The sequence below is a fragment of the Camelus ferus genome, chromosome 19 (assembly GCF_009834535.1).
Source record: "Camelus ferus isolate YT-003-E chromosome 19, BCGSAC_Cfer_1.0, whole genome shotgun sequence".
In the NCBI taxonomy this organism is placed as follows: domain Eukaryota; kingdom Metazoa; phylum Chordata; class Mammalia; order Artiodactyla; family Camelidae; genus Camelus; species Camelus ferus.
In genome coordinates, this window is record NC_045714.1 from 21,860,394 (window position 1) to 21,876,571 (window position 16,178).

Consider the following 16,178-nt stretch of genomic DNA (forward strand, 5'->3'; position numbering starts at 1 on the left):
ATCAAAAGAAAGAAAAGGGACATAAAAAATGATGGTTCCAAGAATAAAAACAAAAAACCATGAATGTTTGAGGCTCAACTGAGAAAATTCGAATATTAGATGACACAGAATTTTTGTCTATCTTGGGGGTGTGATAATGGTGTTATGGTTGTGTAGTGCAATATTGTTACTCTCTGGAGATGTATGCTGAAAAGTTTGGGGTGAATTGTCATGATTCCTCTAACTATAAATGATAGAGAAAGATACACAGATACATACGTACACAGGTGATGGATGGATGGATGGATGGAAGAATGGACAGACAGACGGATGGGTGGGTGCACGGATGGATGGACAGAGAAAGAAAGCAAACAGGGGAAACTTCAACTGTTCAGTCTAGATGGAGGGCATGTGTGTTCATTACACTATTCCTTCAACTTTTCTTAATGTTTGACATTTTTGATAATAAATACTTTAGGGGGAAGTGTACTTTCCTCCAGGAGAAAAGATACAAACGTAAGGGTGAGTGGGTCTCTTTAACAATGTAAAGGGGTCTTCCCCTGTGTCACCCTGTGCTGCAGGGGTGCTGGCCCTCCACTCGCCTGTGACCTTCCTGAGGCCAATGGCTAAGCCTGGTTTACACTCGTATCTCCAGTGTTTACCGCTCCCCAGCACTTTGCACATAGCGAACATATAGCAAGTATTTGTTGAATTTAATTGAAATTTATGTAGTGATTGAAAAACTACACAGACTAATTTGGAAAACAACACATTTATTTTTGATACATAGTGATGAAACCTAACCTTAAAAATCCATTGTTCAGAATAAACTGAAATCAATAGTAAATAGAGCTAGAGAAACAACACATAAATCTTTACCAGGGTCAAATTTGCTTAGGAGATGCCATCCAGAATTCCTCCGTAGGGAGGAAGTAAGTCTTTGTTTAGAGACATCCTAATGGACAATTGTATGTCAAGAGGAAAGGCATTAGAGTGGGCTGTGGAAGGAGGCAGCAGAAACAAAGGCGGGGCTGGATCTCTCTGAATAAGAGATGGAAGGGCTTAATTGACTGATTACTTATTTAGCCCTTTTCTCCTCCTCTCTGAAGTTGCCAGAGGGCTGGGAGATATTTTTTTCTTTAGTAAGAGGGGTCTAACACTCACTTTCAAGTTACTTGTCTTTCTGGGATGTAAGCTCTTCTCTGTGTTCTCAAATGTTCAGTCCAATAATGCAATAAGATGTGAGTCAATTTTATGAAGGTCTTCAGAAATCAGATGACAGGAGATGAAACCTCAGTATAAGTGTAATTTAACTAGCTTGTTAGTTACAAGGCTACTCTTTTACTTTTCCATTTATCTTTATACTCTTTTAACTATTACTCCTTCACTGCTATCTTTCATAACATGAAATATCAAGCACATATCAAAGAGAAACAAAGTGGAGGTGAAGACCTGGGGGCCAGCTCACCGACAAGGGAGCTTCACCAGGAGGCATGACTTCGAGGGGGTCCCCACAGGCTGGGGTCTGACTGTGGACTCTATTTTGTCGGGATACCCAGCAGAGAGGATGCTTAGAGAATGCCTCATGTACAAACAAGAATGACCAATTGTTTATTCAGAATCACAGAAATCTCGTTAGAATAACTATAGCTGTCATCTTCTTGCTAGAATTTTAGCTCCTTGGGGGAGCTAAATTAAAAAGCCAAATTAAAAATCAGAAGGTTGTTGTTGTTGTTATTGTTGTTGTTGAATATGCATGAGGCAGAACAAAGGAATAAGATGCTTCATGCTGGATGGTCCTTGTACCCACGGCCCTTTCTCTTCTGTGGAGACTAGAGTACCCTCTCTGCTGAGTTTAGGATAGTTGGAGAAACACTGACAAATTCTTACTCTTCACTAACCAAGCCCCTGCTGATGGAGTACAACCCAATGGACTGATTTCAGTTTCCATTGTGGCTATAACATTGCAGACCTACTTCTCTAGCTCCCCTTGCAAATTCCCAAAGATGTTCACTAAATTTGCACAATCTCATGGGTTAACAAAGAATGCATCGCTGTTTTGTATGGGAGCTGTTTCAACTACAGGAGGCAAGTTATACCCCCTCATGGTCAAGTTATTTGTTGAGGGTAGGTGTGCACCCCAGGATGACCAAGGTACCAACTAAAATGTCTCGTCACCCATACATTTACTTTTGAGTCTCTCAATGCAAATTAAAATAGATGGAGAAAGAATTCCTTTAGAAGAAGGCTTATAACTGGCATTCAAATGCTTGATGAAGCTTGATCAAACTGAAAATTAGCTCAAATGCTCACCAATCATTTAGAAGTAAAAGAGACAGCACTGAGACAGCAAAGGTAGTTCTCTCTCTTTCCAAGTCTTTTTCAAGTCTTTGGAGTATGTTAAGGAGAAAGCCTCTGCTTGTGTGAACCTTTACCATCTGTCTGGCGCTGGCTAATAACTCTGTCCCATGATGTGATTCTACTCTCTAATTTCCTGTCCACAGGACCCATGTGTGGACACCACTTGGAAACACAGTGTGTGGTACATTGAATTATTGTCCCCAGGCTTCACCCAGTCTTGTGGTGACTCTGTAGCTCTTCCCACTGAAGGCAGAGTCTACTTCCACACACCCTGACCTCATGTTTGGCCATGAGACCCGCCGTGACCGTTGGAATAACAGCCGATGTGATGCCAACAAAGGCTGGAAAAGTGCCGTGTCATTGTGCATGTCTCTTGTACTTCTGTCATCACCACAGAAAAGAGCTGCTCCTGATTGGCTGTTGCTCCTCAAGCCTGAGGGGCCAGAAGAAGCACATGGGAAGCAGACCTGAGCCCAACTCACAGTGAGGTACCCTAGATCCGCCAAGCCCCGGCCATCCCCATACATGTAAGTCAGAGTAAGCTTTGTGTCTCTGACATTTAGAGGGCTGTTATAGGACACTAGCTGACTGACACACTGATGGACTCAAAGTAATTACACTAATTTGAAGATCTCAATTACTCACCCAAGAGATATATTTTATGCTGTTTACACCAGACCCTATCAGAGAGGGTCCGCTTTGCTCACTCTGCAGCTGCACTCTCTCCTGTTTGTCTTTCTTCATTCCATCTAAGCCTCTCTGCTGTTCAGTTCCTCCCTGAAGGTTCAATTCCTCTTTTGTGTTCCCTGCTTTTCCCCTTCAACAAAGTAAGACTTGTCTGAATCCTCCCAGAACTCTTGGTCATATTTATTGGAAAGTCACAACTGTCTAATCTAGGTGCAGACTCAAGCTGAGGGTGGTTTCTTTAATTTAGTCCCAGGGTTTACTGCTGATCTAAATTACCAAACCATCACACTCATGATTTAAGATGCGGAGAGACTGACCGACTGATTTATACCCTGCTCCTCACCGCAGACTGTGAGTTATGTCTTATAGGGACTCAGCAAAGATTTCCAGAGACAAGAACACCTGTGGAGCCATCATTACATGCACCACTGTGATTAGACTTCGACTCACATGGAAGCGACATGCGTTGCTTGGCCCTGTTTCTGTTTCTGTGGTTGGGACGTTGATGACTAGCAGCCTTCCTGGGAAGAAAAAGGCCCACTGGCGTTAGCATTCAGCTGCTTGTTCTGTTCTTATGTAGTAAGTGTGTTATGAACAATGTATGTCTTTGGTTAGCAGGGTTTGAAAGGGGGAACCATTAGACTGAACAAAGAACATAGGTGTATTTTTTTGGCCTGTACAAGACCCAATGGGGTTGTGTTAGTCTGTGTAAGTTTTGCATTCGTGGCCAGAATTTAACACTGAGATATAAAAATGTGTTCCAACGGCTCTTGAAGAATGGAAAGATCTGGCAATGCTGAGGCCTCCTTTGTCTATTCCCCCTTCTCACGCAACAGACATCGGCCATTAGAGGAGCAGCACCTCCTTTACGAGGGGGCATGAGCTCACCAGTCTGGTTTCTCTTCTGGGAGTTAAGTTAGTGGTTTGTCTTATACCCAGCTTACCTTTTTCCCTTATCTTTTTTGTTTGTTTGTTTGACTCCTTTAAGTATCTGTTTATCAACCACCTATTAAAGGGCAGCGATGATGAAGATAAGTGATGCAGATTATGTCAGCATTTGAGGGCTTCGACAGCAATGTGATGTGCAAGGAGGTAAAAGTCAAAAGGGAAGGCGGGAACAAGAGACTGGGGTTGAATGAAAGTTTTTATTTCTCACATATTCTTTCAAATGGTGCCATCATTTATTGTGAGCCTACTATGTGCTAGACACCATGCAACACACCAAAGATACCCAGGGAAATAGACCTCACCCAGCCCTTCCAAAACTCAGCCTCTATGATGGGGACTCTCGAACCACTAAGAATGAATACAGGAGCTAGATCTCTCTATTTCCAGGCCCCATTAACAGAAATACTGACCCACATGTGTAGATACTGATTTCTGGGTGAAATCCAGGAATATGAATTTTAATAAAGGTAATATTAGCGCAACGTCAGAGATCACACCCTGAGGAATAATAGTGAGTTCAGTGCAGCGTGAACTGTGCTCCAAAATGGGGTAAAGCCAGGGAGTCGATGAGTCCCCGGGTTAGTCCAGACCAGTCTAGTGGCTGGAGATATTGAGACATCTAACTTCACTGTGGGTGGAGAGTGGGAAGTTTGCCAGAAGAGAGTGAGTGGGAAATTTTCAGGGATCCCTGAGAATAAAAGAGACAGTTGAAAAAGATGAGATTAGAGAGGTAAACCGGGGTGAACTCATTAAGGAAGGATTGAGTAACTCCATCATATTCACAATGATAGCTAAAACAATCATGAGCCATTGACCACAATACAAATGTGGCAGTGCATCACTTCATCCTCACCACATGGCTATGATGCAGGTGATATCACTGCCCTAATTTCACAGAGGAGGAAACTGAGGTTTTAGCGTTAAGTCCAAGGTTCTGAACCTCAACCCTATTGCCATTCTGGGGCAAATAATTTCTTTGATGTGGTGGGTTGTCTTATGCACTGTGGGATGTGGAGCCGTATCCCTGGTCTCCATCCACTAGATGCCAGTAGTGGTCCTTCCCTCTCCCCATCCCACTCCCCAACTGGACAAACAAAAATGTCTCCAGACCCTGCCAGGAGGCCCCTGGAAGGTGAAAGGACTCCTAGTTGAGAACCACTAGTTTAAACCATTACAAACAAGGTCTCCCGAGCAGTAAGGGGCCGGGCAGAATTTAGTCTTATTCTTAATTGTCTAGCTCAAACTCTGAAGCATTTGCCAAGAGAATTAGCCCAAAATAGAGATGATCAGATTAAAACTTTGTTTCAAAAAAGAGATCACCCTTTTGAAGAGTCTCAGTACAGACTAGAGGAAAAAAATAGCTTAAGGCTTTCAAAAAGGAAAAGGAGAAGGAGAGAATCCACCTAAACGCAGCATTCCTCGGATCGAACGCCCGGGTTGAATGAACAGCTAATGGAGGTCTGGAGCTGGGGTAAGAAAGCCACACACATTCACCCCACAGTCCATGCCTGCGGTTCCTGCAATTTTACCCTGTGATGCTTTAAAGTAAATGTGACATTACACACATTTTAGCATCTATTTTCCCAGCAGGAAGTGTGAGATAAAGAGGCTCAATCAGTATGTTAAAGTGAGACCTGATGCACAGGAGGGAGAAAAAGCTTTCAGATTCCAAGAAATATCATCTCGAGGAAATTAAAAGCCTGAAATACGGCATATGATTACTGACCCCAAGGTCCTGCTGTGGTGCAGTTGAAGGACTTCCAGAGATGCCGTCTATTTGCTAAATAAATCTGTAAAACTACCCTGCTTTCCCAGGTGTCAGTGTGCGTCAGTGGGAAAACTTGTGTGCATGGATATCATCACCAAACGTTCTCAACTGAGAACCTGTTGGAGAAAAATAAGTTGCTTAAATGAATAGCAGGTCAAACAGAAGCAGTCTTGATGGTTCTCTTTTTCAAGTTTCTGTTTTCATCTATCCTTTCCGAGTAAATTGAAGAATGAATTTGTACTATGCAAATCTTATGAAATTAATCAATCAGTGAGCACATCCCACGGACAGCTTTTCTTCCTTCTTTCCCCTCTTCTCTCTCATCCTCCTTTCTTTCCTTCCTTCCTTCTTGTTCTCTTTCTCCTTCGAGACTTTCTACCTTTAATTATTCACTCATTCACTTAATGAATATTTACCAGGTGCTCACTATATGGCAGATTTTCCATGAAGCTGTGGGGACTCAATGCAGATCCTGCCCTCATGAAACTGTAAATCGAAAGGAAGAGGTAGACAGTAATCAAAATATCACTCAAGCAAAGGAAATCTGTAATTTTAATGAGAGCTATGGCCAACAGGTAACTTTTCCAATGACAGCCTACGATGGAGAATTTTGTCTCATCAGGGCATCAGGGAAGGCCTCCCTGATACAATATCTGAAGGATAAGTCAGACGTAGCCACGTGGGAACAAGAAGGCATTCTATGTGGTCAAGACAACATGGGAAGAAAAAAATCTTTGGTTAGTGGGGACTCAGCATATTTGAAGAACTCAAAGCAGGTGGGTTTGGGTAGAAGGGACAGGATGGTGAGGTAGATGAGGAAGGCTTTGCTGGGCCTTTGGACTAGACTATGTATAGAGTTTTGTCCTAATCCTAAAAGCAAGAGGCAACAGGAAACATCTGCTACCATGCAAGTTTTTTATTTGTTTCTATAGAAGCCAGGTATGCACACAGGCAATGCATTATATGATGTTAAGATCTGATCTTAAAAATAATTAGAAATAACCAAGGTGTCAGATACCTACAAAGCAAAACCTCAACCATCCCAGTTTGAACAGCTGCATATTTAGTTGGGTTCTAAGATCACACACAGTCGGGAACAAGTATTGGTGTCCAGTGGACATGACATCTCACTGTGCTTGGCTCTTCAGGAAACTATTAACACTTGACAGTATATATGTCTCTGCAGTCACATTTTGATTTAACACTTAAATGTTAAAAATTGGAGACAAACACTTAACTGTGCGTCTTGAGAAACTATGTAAGCATGCTTGATGCTGGGGTCACTTTTGATCTCTTCAATCTAGAAGAAATCAATGCAGTCTTGATGGGGTTGCTGTGGGCCCCCTGGTGATGTGTTAATCTGAGGAACCCTGAATTGTACCATCTTGTTACTAGGGCTTCTTTAGAAAAAACCATGCCACATGAGCACATAGGTTGGCTGGTTTGGCAGATGTAGACAAGGCTGGCCACACCAAACACTTAACCAGTCAAGACAAACCCATACACTTTGTCTTCAGGACTCATGGGTAGGAAATCCTGACTCTAACCTCCAGAAAGTTGAGAATTACATTTGTGTGTTTACCTAAGCTAGCGTGAGGGCTGTTGAGAAGGCATGTTAGAGTCTGTCAAGCAGAGTTCCTGCAGAGCTGAGCCTTGCCATGGACACACCATCTAGAAAAGTGAGTTTCTCTGGAAAGCAGATAATGTAAACACACCGATGCATGGAGCGGTGTGGGGAGGGGAGTGGATCTAGGAATCTGTTCCGCCAGTCAGCCAGGGACTGAGGAAGCTGGAAGGTGCGTGCTGATATAATGACAGCTGGTCTAGGGGTCATCACAACTCCACATCAGCATGACCCTCCTGACCACCCTCCCCCGGGTCCACCCCAATCCAGATCTCTCAGGAGAAGCCTCTAGACTGGATCACACACAGAGAGGTCCCCAAACACTGAGATCCACTAGACAGATGCTTCCTTTATTGCCCAATGGGTGATTCCCGCCCACAGCCAGCCATCTCTGATGTCAGTAACACAAAGCAGGACATACAAGAATCAACTGCATATAATTAAAGCAGTAACAAGTTTAAGAAAAGTATGTCAAGATACCTAACTGGTTCCCCCGACATCCCACAAACACAATCACGTAGTAGCTGTGGCGCGTCTGGGAGAAATGGAGACAGCCAAGCACCGAGCAGATTCTGTTGGCATCGGTGAGTTTCACAGAACACAATGGAAATGCTCAATGGTAAAAAACCAAAAAAACAAAAAAGCAAAAACAAAAACACTTGTGTTGCCTACACTTGTATTTTTTCAAAAGCGATTTCAAACGACCTTAAATTTGTTTTTAGTTAATTATTAGTATTACTTAACTAGTCATACTGACACAGCAAGGAGTGCTGGCAGCTCCTTGTGACAAATGAGGAAATAAAAGTTAAGAGAAAAATCTAGTGATCATCTTTGAGCTACCTAAGGTCACAAAACTAATAATCACGACTGTTAAACCAGAGCCTGTGTTCCACTCTAAGATGCTATCTACAACAAAAAGCTATTTTTCTGTAGCCCATTTTAATCATTAAGACAACATCAATTTGGTATTTTTTTTTTTGCCATTAGAGTTTAAGCATATTTTTAAGAAGAAAAAGAAAAGTTCCTCTCTCTCTATTTTTTCTTTTTTGTAAAGAATGTCCAAAAGCTAATCAGTTTACTATGGTATTGATTTCAGGCAATACAACTTCCTGGAAACCATCCACAGGTGCTTGGAAACGCCTTCATTCACCCCTCAGCAGTACGCAGCTGAATTAGATTTCCCTGTGCCTTCTCCTTAGTCAGCCGTGTGGTTTAACACTTGACAAGAATAGAAAGCAAGAGAAACGAAAGAACTAAAAGAATAGAAGAAATGATGAATATTGCTGTGATTTTTTTTTTTTTAATCCTGATTACCAGGTGACTGGGGCATCACCTAACACAGGGGGAGCAGCCTTGTTCACTGGCTGTAATTGATCTCACTCAGCCTCAGATCATTTCACAGTTCTCCCTGTAGCCATTCAGATGTATCCAGTCGCCTCTTCTCCTTGCCCTGTTTCTTTGTCTTGTCCTTTATTTTTCCGTCCTTACCTGCCTGCAAGTCTCCCCTCCTCCTTTCTTTCCGTCTGTCCTTGCTTTCTTCCTTGAATGCCAAGCAAAGGAACCAAAAAACTGAAGAGACGAAGTTTCAGAAATCAAGTTGGAAAAATCTTTATTTTGCTGTGGATTTACTTTTTAGAAAAGGAATGCAGCTGGATTTTAATGTCCCTTCTTTTTTTGGTCTAATCCCTCTACCGTTTCTTTTTACTTTGGCCAAAACTGGGGAGCGAGATCCACTCCCGGGGCAGGAACAGAACTGCTATGTTTCGTTAACTGATTTATCGATACTTCATGAGTCTTGCAAAGTGAGTCGGTCATTTGGGAGCGACTGCCTGCTGTCAGGCTGTGTTGCATTTAGCCCATAGCTGGCCGTGGAAAACTCCCTCCCACCCCCTGTAGCTCTGGCCCAGAGCCTTGGCTGGGGACCTCCCGCCAGCCGATCTTCATTTATGCCCAACCTCTCCCTTACTAGATACAGAGAAGAGGGGTCCACGGTGCCAGCCCTGTGGTTTGGCCCAAGTGATTCCAATTGTTCCCTCCTCCAGTTTTCAGAGGTAGGGCTCAGCCATTGGGCCCTTGAAAGGCAATATACAGACACTGGTTTGATGGACAAGGTTAGTAATGAGATACAGGTCTGCTCTGTGCGTCACATTTGAGGGATGCAAAAAAGAGAGCCGCCCCTGTTCTAGTTCTCACATATTTTATAACTCGTACATGTTTCTCTTCCCTGCTTCAAACGTGCAGGGCAGAGCTGCAACAATTCAACACTCTAGAATTGATACAACCCAGCTATTTGCGTTTTATTTCAGGAACTGTTAGCCTTGTTATAAAAAGGAGAAACCTTCTGCTTCTGACAGGCTACTCAGTGAAATTGAGGGAAGAGATCACAGTGGTACCCTTCAATATTGCAACCCCAGCACAACTGAGTATTAAGATTTTCTGCCACCACCCCTCACCTGTCCCCTGCAAACCTCAACACCTTGCACTAGAAAGCCTGGTGTGTCTAAATTTAAATTTGAGAAGAGTCAGATCAACCACAGGGTTACTATTAATAGATGACTGCAGACGGTTCTTAAAATGGGATCAGTGGCTCTAAAGGTAACTTGCTAACATGCCCAGTTTATCACTAAATGATGGTACAGATTGAGTCCTTAACAATAAGGAGCTAAAACAGAGCAGAAATCAAAGATGGAGGAACAAATGACCTTTCCTTCTTCTGAGCTGCTTGTTCTGTTTTATTTACAAAAGGTGTGTGCCAGGAGCGAGCATTCTAGACCCCAGTGACACACTTTTGGTAATGAAATGTGTGCGTGTGTGTGTGTGTGTGTGCTCGTGTGTATACGCGTGTGTGTGTGCGTGTGTGTGTGTGTTGGGAGGTTTTCAGAAGCTTCCAGCATATGTTTTCTTTGACAGATTAAATAATAATAGAAAGTTGTGACATTAAAAAATACATCATTCTAAGAAATGTTGACGTGACTTTTCTGACAGATCTTTTCCTTTTTTTCTTTTGTGGTAGGTGGTGTAATTTTACACAACTCTTAAAAAGTGCAAGGAAGCCTATGAATAACTTCTTTCAAATCTGTATGTCAGGGGAACAGCTTTTCAAAAGTTATTCCAAAGCCCAGGATTTTCTGATCCCCACACCTAAACCCCAAACCACTCGTGAAAATTCAGCTTTTCAAACAAAGCCCAACCCTATAGCTTCCAGCTGTCTCTCTCTCGCCAAATGTCCTGACACACACATACTCAGTCTGTAAATCAGAAGAGAAAGGAGAGGGAGATGTAAAAGAATACTCTTAAAAATAAACACGAAGTCCCTGAATATCTGTTCCACAAGTGTGTATGTGCGCACGTCAAGTTCATGCCTGTAGTTACCAGGGTTCTTTTGTTTCACGCCTAAGTTTTAAGCAACCGTGCATTCTCCTTGACACACACGTGCACCGACAATGTATACATACACACACAATGTGCACACATACATAACACATGTGTGACACATATGTACAACACACACACACACACACACACACAATCCTTCAAGGACTGAAATCATTTTTCCTCTGACCTTGGAGCATCTCCATTACCTGCTCCCTAAGCTGCGGCATCAGGTGGTCTATGTGGGAGCATTGTGACCTGAATCCCTTGGGCAGCCCCCACCTCCATCGTTGCGGCTGGGGGTGGCCATATTCTGACGCCCACAGTGAAGCTTTCCAAATTAGATGCTCTACACCCGTGAAGCATGGGCCCTGTCTCACAAGGACAGAGTGAGAGCTGGTTGGCATTTTCCTTCTGTGGCAGGTTAGTCTATGAGCAGGACTAACTGGCACCCTCACAGGTTGTGACATTTGTGACCTGCTGCCAGAAGGCAAGAGACACTGCCCACCTGACAACTCTGGGCCAGCTCAGATGACAGATATAACCATTTCCTCACCCCCTACCCCATCATTTTGAAGGCAATACTTTAAATTTGTTCAAATGTTGTGTGGGAAAAAAATCCCTTAAAGTGGAGGGATGCTAGAGGAAGAGGGGAGAGAGACACACTTCGGAATGTACTTCTGTGGAAAGAATTCTGACTCCCATATCCTCTGAGCCCTCAGCCCCCCAGTCCCGTGTTTCCCAAACCGTGAAGACTAACTGATAGCAGCACGTTTTAACCTCTAGGGGGCACTCACAGCATCCACTTACTTACTCCGTTCTCAGGAAGAGGAGGCCACTGTGCTCAGGGTATCGCTTCGGTCAGGAGAAGTAAATAGCGTTGTAAGTGGAACTTATCTGATAACCTCCCTGCTCTCGACATTCCTGGTTCTTTCTTGCTGTTTTCACTGAACTTCTGCATGGTGTGTGCATTTGTAACCACTGCTGACTCTGGCCTTCGCCTCTTTGCTGGCAGAGTAAGGTGGGGACAGAGCAGCCTGCTGTTTGCCATGGTTCCCACGCTGTCAACTTCAAAAAGAACAACATAACCAGGGAATGAGACCTGGAAGGGGATGTTTATCCCAGCCCTCCTCTCGTCCGAGGGAGACAGGTCATCCTCTCTGTTCCACATTTCCTGCTGGCTTCTTCCTCTCACATTTAGAGTGGGAACATCACGAATAGAGTCTAGAAAAGAGCTGGCCTCGACTCCAGCCCCAACCCTGAGATACCAAAGGGAGGCCGAGTGTCACAAGGGTTTACCAGTTCTCCAGAATGGACATGGAACAGGGATTTGGAACCAATGTCATAGAGAGGGTTTCTTTTTCTGTAGCTCCCTGTGTTTATACCCCAACAACCCAGTGTCCTAGTGGGTGCTGAAAGATGAGTCAAGGATGTGGACTCCTTTTATGCTCCTTGCAAAGACCCAACCAACAGCAGTCATAGGCCCTTAAGGGAGAGAAAGCTGGTGTCCTGCCATGGCTGAAACTCTATGTGGCATCTTAGAGTGATTTATGGAGATAACAGTTTCATGAGCCAACCAGATGATGGGATGGGGGAATCCAGTAACGATGATTATCCTAACTGCGTCTGATTGCCTCACATTCACACTGAGTGACGGATACCCCACCGATCCTGCGTACATCCCCAAATAGTCAGCTGCTGCACGACCACCAGTGCCATCCACGTTGGTAGGCATGTTTGACTTCAGTTACATGCCTGTATGTTTTTCTTCTCTTTCCCTGGTGCTAGAAATCATGTGTTTCTCATACGTGTGTCATGAATAGACTAAATGAGAAGAAACTATTTCTAGGATAAAGGATATAGCAATTTTAGTGCACAAGTAAAGAGCACGCTGACCCTTTTGGCCACATCAACCCATGTAGATGGTAATTACCTCCAGAAGGTTCACTTTGGGCATAAGAGATAACAGGCCAGTAGTTGAGGATTTGAACAGTGTTTAGGGTCTGGAAAAGAAAGTAGAAATTAAAATTTCTTCTACTTTTGTCTTTTTAAATGTCTTCTCTTTTAGGTCTGTCCAGCCTGGAGGATTTTCTGTCCTAGCATTGCACTAGAGGATATGACACCATTATCAGGCCAATTGACAAGAATGCAATCACTATGAAAGTACTGTTAATTGTAGTCATAGTGTTACAATGCTAAGAACACATTTAACACTTTTCTATGCACTTTGCCCATATTAATATATTTAATCCCACGACAACCCTAAGAAGACTGTATATTTATCCATCATTACACCTATCTATGAATGAGGAAACTGGAAAAGGAAGAGTGGATGAATCACTTGAGCTAAGTAAGGAGAGCTGAGAGACCACAGAGCTCAAAGTCAATACATTAGACACCCGGCACTCACTCATTCAGCATTTATGGGTTCTATCTTGATTATTGACCTGAAAGTCCATGATAAAGTACCATTCTGCAGACGCCCAAATGTGGACAGTGCTGACTATAAGACTGACATAGAGGTCACCCAGCTAGTGAGTGGACCCAGTCATCCACCCAGGAGTCACTTCTCAGCACACTTTTTAAATTCTCTTTTTGATCTTTCCTGTGTCACTGATTGCGGTCAGCCTTCTTGTTCTCTTATTTAAAAAAAAACCTGATCATTGAATATCAGAGAAAATCTTAGTAAGAAATGAAAAGATAGTTAACTGTGATGGGAACACATGCATGGGAGGCACAAGACTCTCACTGGACATAGGAACTAAGAAAAGTCAGAACAAACACTAACACTTCCAAACTCTCAAATGTGGGATTTAGCGAAGTTTGTGAGAATTAGTCTTTGGGGCTAGAAAGGGTTGACTGAACAGCCTCAGTAAGAAAAAAAAAAAAATTGTTGTAAATCATCATGTAGCCTGTGACCAAGACTAGCAGATAAGTACTTGTTTCTGACACGACTATCTAGAAATCAGATACAATTTCTTATCGTGATGCTTATAGAATACTGTGAGCAAGTTTCTGAGCCAAACACAAGAAACAGGTCGGCAGGGCCAGACCTCCCACAGCCATCCATGCAATGAGCCTGGCTCCAACTCTCCTCCCTGCTAGGCTCCATGGAGCGCCCACAATGACAGCCACTGGTTTAGGGCTTTGTTTCTGGGAAGTCCCTACTAAAATGCAAAGCAATTGCAGAAAGATAATCAGGCAATCAAGTACCACGTAACTCATTTCCATAACTATTTATCAGATTATTTTATCAGAGCTCAGCCAAAAAGGAAACACTAAAGCTCAAGAAAGGTAGGATAGGACAAAGCATTGCAGAGCACGGGACACACAGGGAGGGGCATGTGTCCAGGAGGGGCATGTGTCCAGGAGGAAGCTGGAGGTCCCTGGAAGGAGCCTTGGAAGAGGAGGCAGGATGGAAGGGATGAGTGAACTGAAAACAGGACCACTGAGAGAGCACTTCCTCTCTGAATCCTACCGCCCTTGGTAAACTTTGTTCATGACGCAGGTAAGACCGAGATGCACCTGAGAGCCTGAATTAAAAGCATCAAACTACAAAGCTGAACTTAATGAAGCAAACTTCTGCCAAAGACCCTAGTGTTTTGTACTCACCCGAGAGCTTGCTGAGTGCAAGTTCTGGGTCACAGAGTACATGTTGGCTAACATCAAGACCCCTTCTGCTCTCACTCTCAATTAATCTAAGATGTTGGGTCTGTAAGATCCTTTGTTAGAAATAATTAAATAATAAATGTCTGTAAAGCAGTTTGCATGCTGAGCCTAATAAGAACAAACTCCATAGAAATCCAATTTAAACTCTTACTGCTTCTCTGAGCCAGAATTAAATTGGATTTGTGTTTCTGAACTCTTTGGCACAAGGATCAACCACCACATGGGTAGACTGGCATGGCAACTGCCTTTGGGGCCAGCTGCACAGAAGTAGTTTGCCTCAGACACTGGTATTCCCCAAACATGGGCTCAGAGACAAACCAAGGGGCTGACCACGTACAGATTTCCACAGAGTGTCATGAAATTCTCAGAAATTATGCTCCCAGCAAAAATAAATTTTATTCCCTTCCGTTTCAAAGAGTAATGAACAGAGGCCCCTAAGAGAAGAGAGAGAGTATGCCAAAAGCAAAGAGACAGTCTAGGCTGCCCCAGTCCTGTAAGGATGGGAGGATCATTGTCCGGTTGTACAGTGACACCCACACTGTCTACAGAGCAGAGCCTTCGGAAGACGTGGAACCGTGAACTCAAGGCATCCATGGATTTCATACCTTATTTCCCCTAATTTAGCATCTTCTCCATGCTAGATCACATTGCAATTAATCGAATAACAAACTAAAAAACCCTCTTTGTGCTATTAAATGTCAGTGCTGCCTGCTAACTAGCAGAATCATGGGCCTTAACGGCTAAGCAGGGTTTAGAAAACAAGTGGGTAATTTAATTTTGCCTTTATGTTATACAAAGTGATGGGAAACAGAAAAAAAATGAAAGTATGTATTTATTAGTCCTAAAAATGGGACAAAACCAGTTATTTTCTGGCAAACGTAGGGGAAGAATTTGCTCACCTTAGAAGCATGTTTGATTGACTGGTGGCTCTAAGTGTTTGGCAAGTGAAAAAGTACAACTAAAGAGGAAGTCAAAAATGTGAGAAAGATGTCAGAGAGAGAGGGGGAGTTAAGGAGAACATGGGGAGATCAGACATTGGAAACAGCATAAAAATTTCTTTTTCAGAAAACCCCAAAGCAAAGAGAAGTATCCCATTTCACTTGTCCTTTGTCAAAAGGGAAGGGAAGTTGGTGTTCAGCTTTGGTGTGTCACTTTTTTTAGGAAACCTTACTGGATTCCCTTTAAGTCAGCATCACTGAGCCCAGACAAATCCCCCACGCGTTACCTGCTTAATTCCTTTGCACAAACCAGATGCAGCAAGTCTCGACCCAGAGAAGGGCAAAATCATTTTCCGTTGTCTACTGATAGTCACATCAAGCAGACAGAACTAGAATTTAAGGCAAGATATTGCTTTACAACTTTTATCATCTATATTTGAGAGTGAATTACTTTTCTTAATCATGTGTGTTTCATAGCATTCAGTGAGGAAGCAGGAGCAAGTCCAAATACATATGACACAACTGAGGGTTGTAAAATACGCTTAACAATTTTAGACACAACCCCGCTGCTCAAAGTTTGTTTCTGTGACATTCTTAGGTGAATTATAGAAGATATTCTTGATACGTGAGCATTCTTAAATGACTTTGTAGTAATATACACCTGGATTTATTTCCAAGCTATAGAGGACAAGATGGCCTTCTCCCCCAATATCTATTCCACCCACTCCTTTCTCATTTTGTAGCAGCCATGATACTAAATTTTATTGATCTCATCACCAGCTCAAAAGTTTGCCTAAGTCAGTCAGAGTGATTCCGTGTCTCTTGACACAGA

General features: G+C 43.1%; 1 protein-coding gene across 3 annotated transcripts in view; it reads right to left on the reverse strand.

The window, feature by feature from the left end:
* Positions 1–16,178, reverse strand: part of MACROD2 (mono-ADP ribosylhydrolase 2) — a 1,866,240-nt gene that overhangs the window by 339,308 nt on the left and 1,510,754 nt on the right. The window lies entirely within an intron of this gene.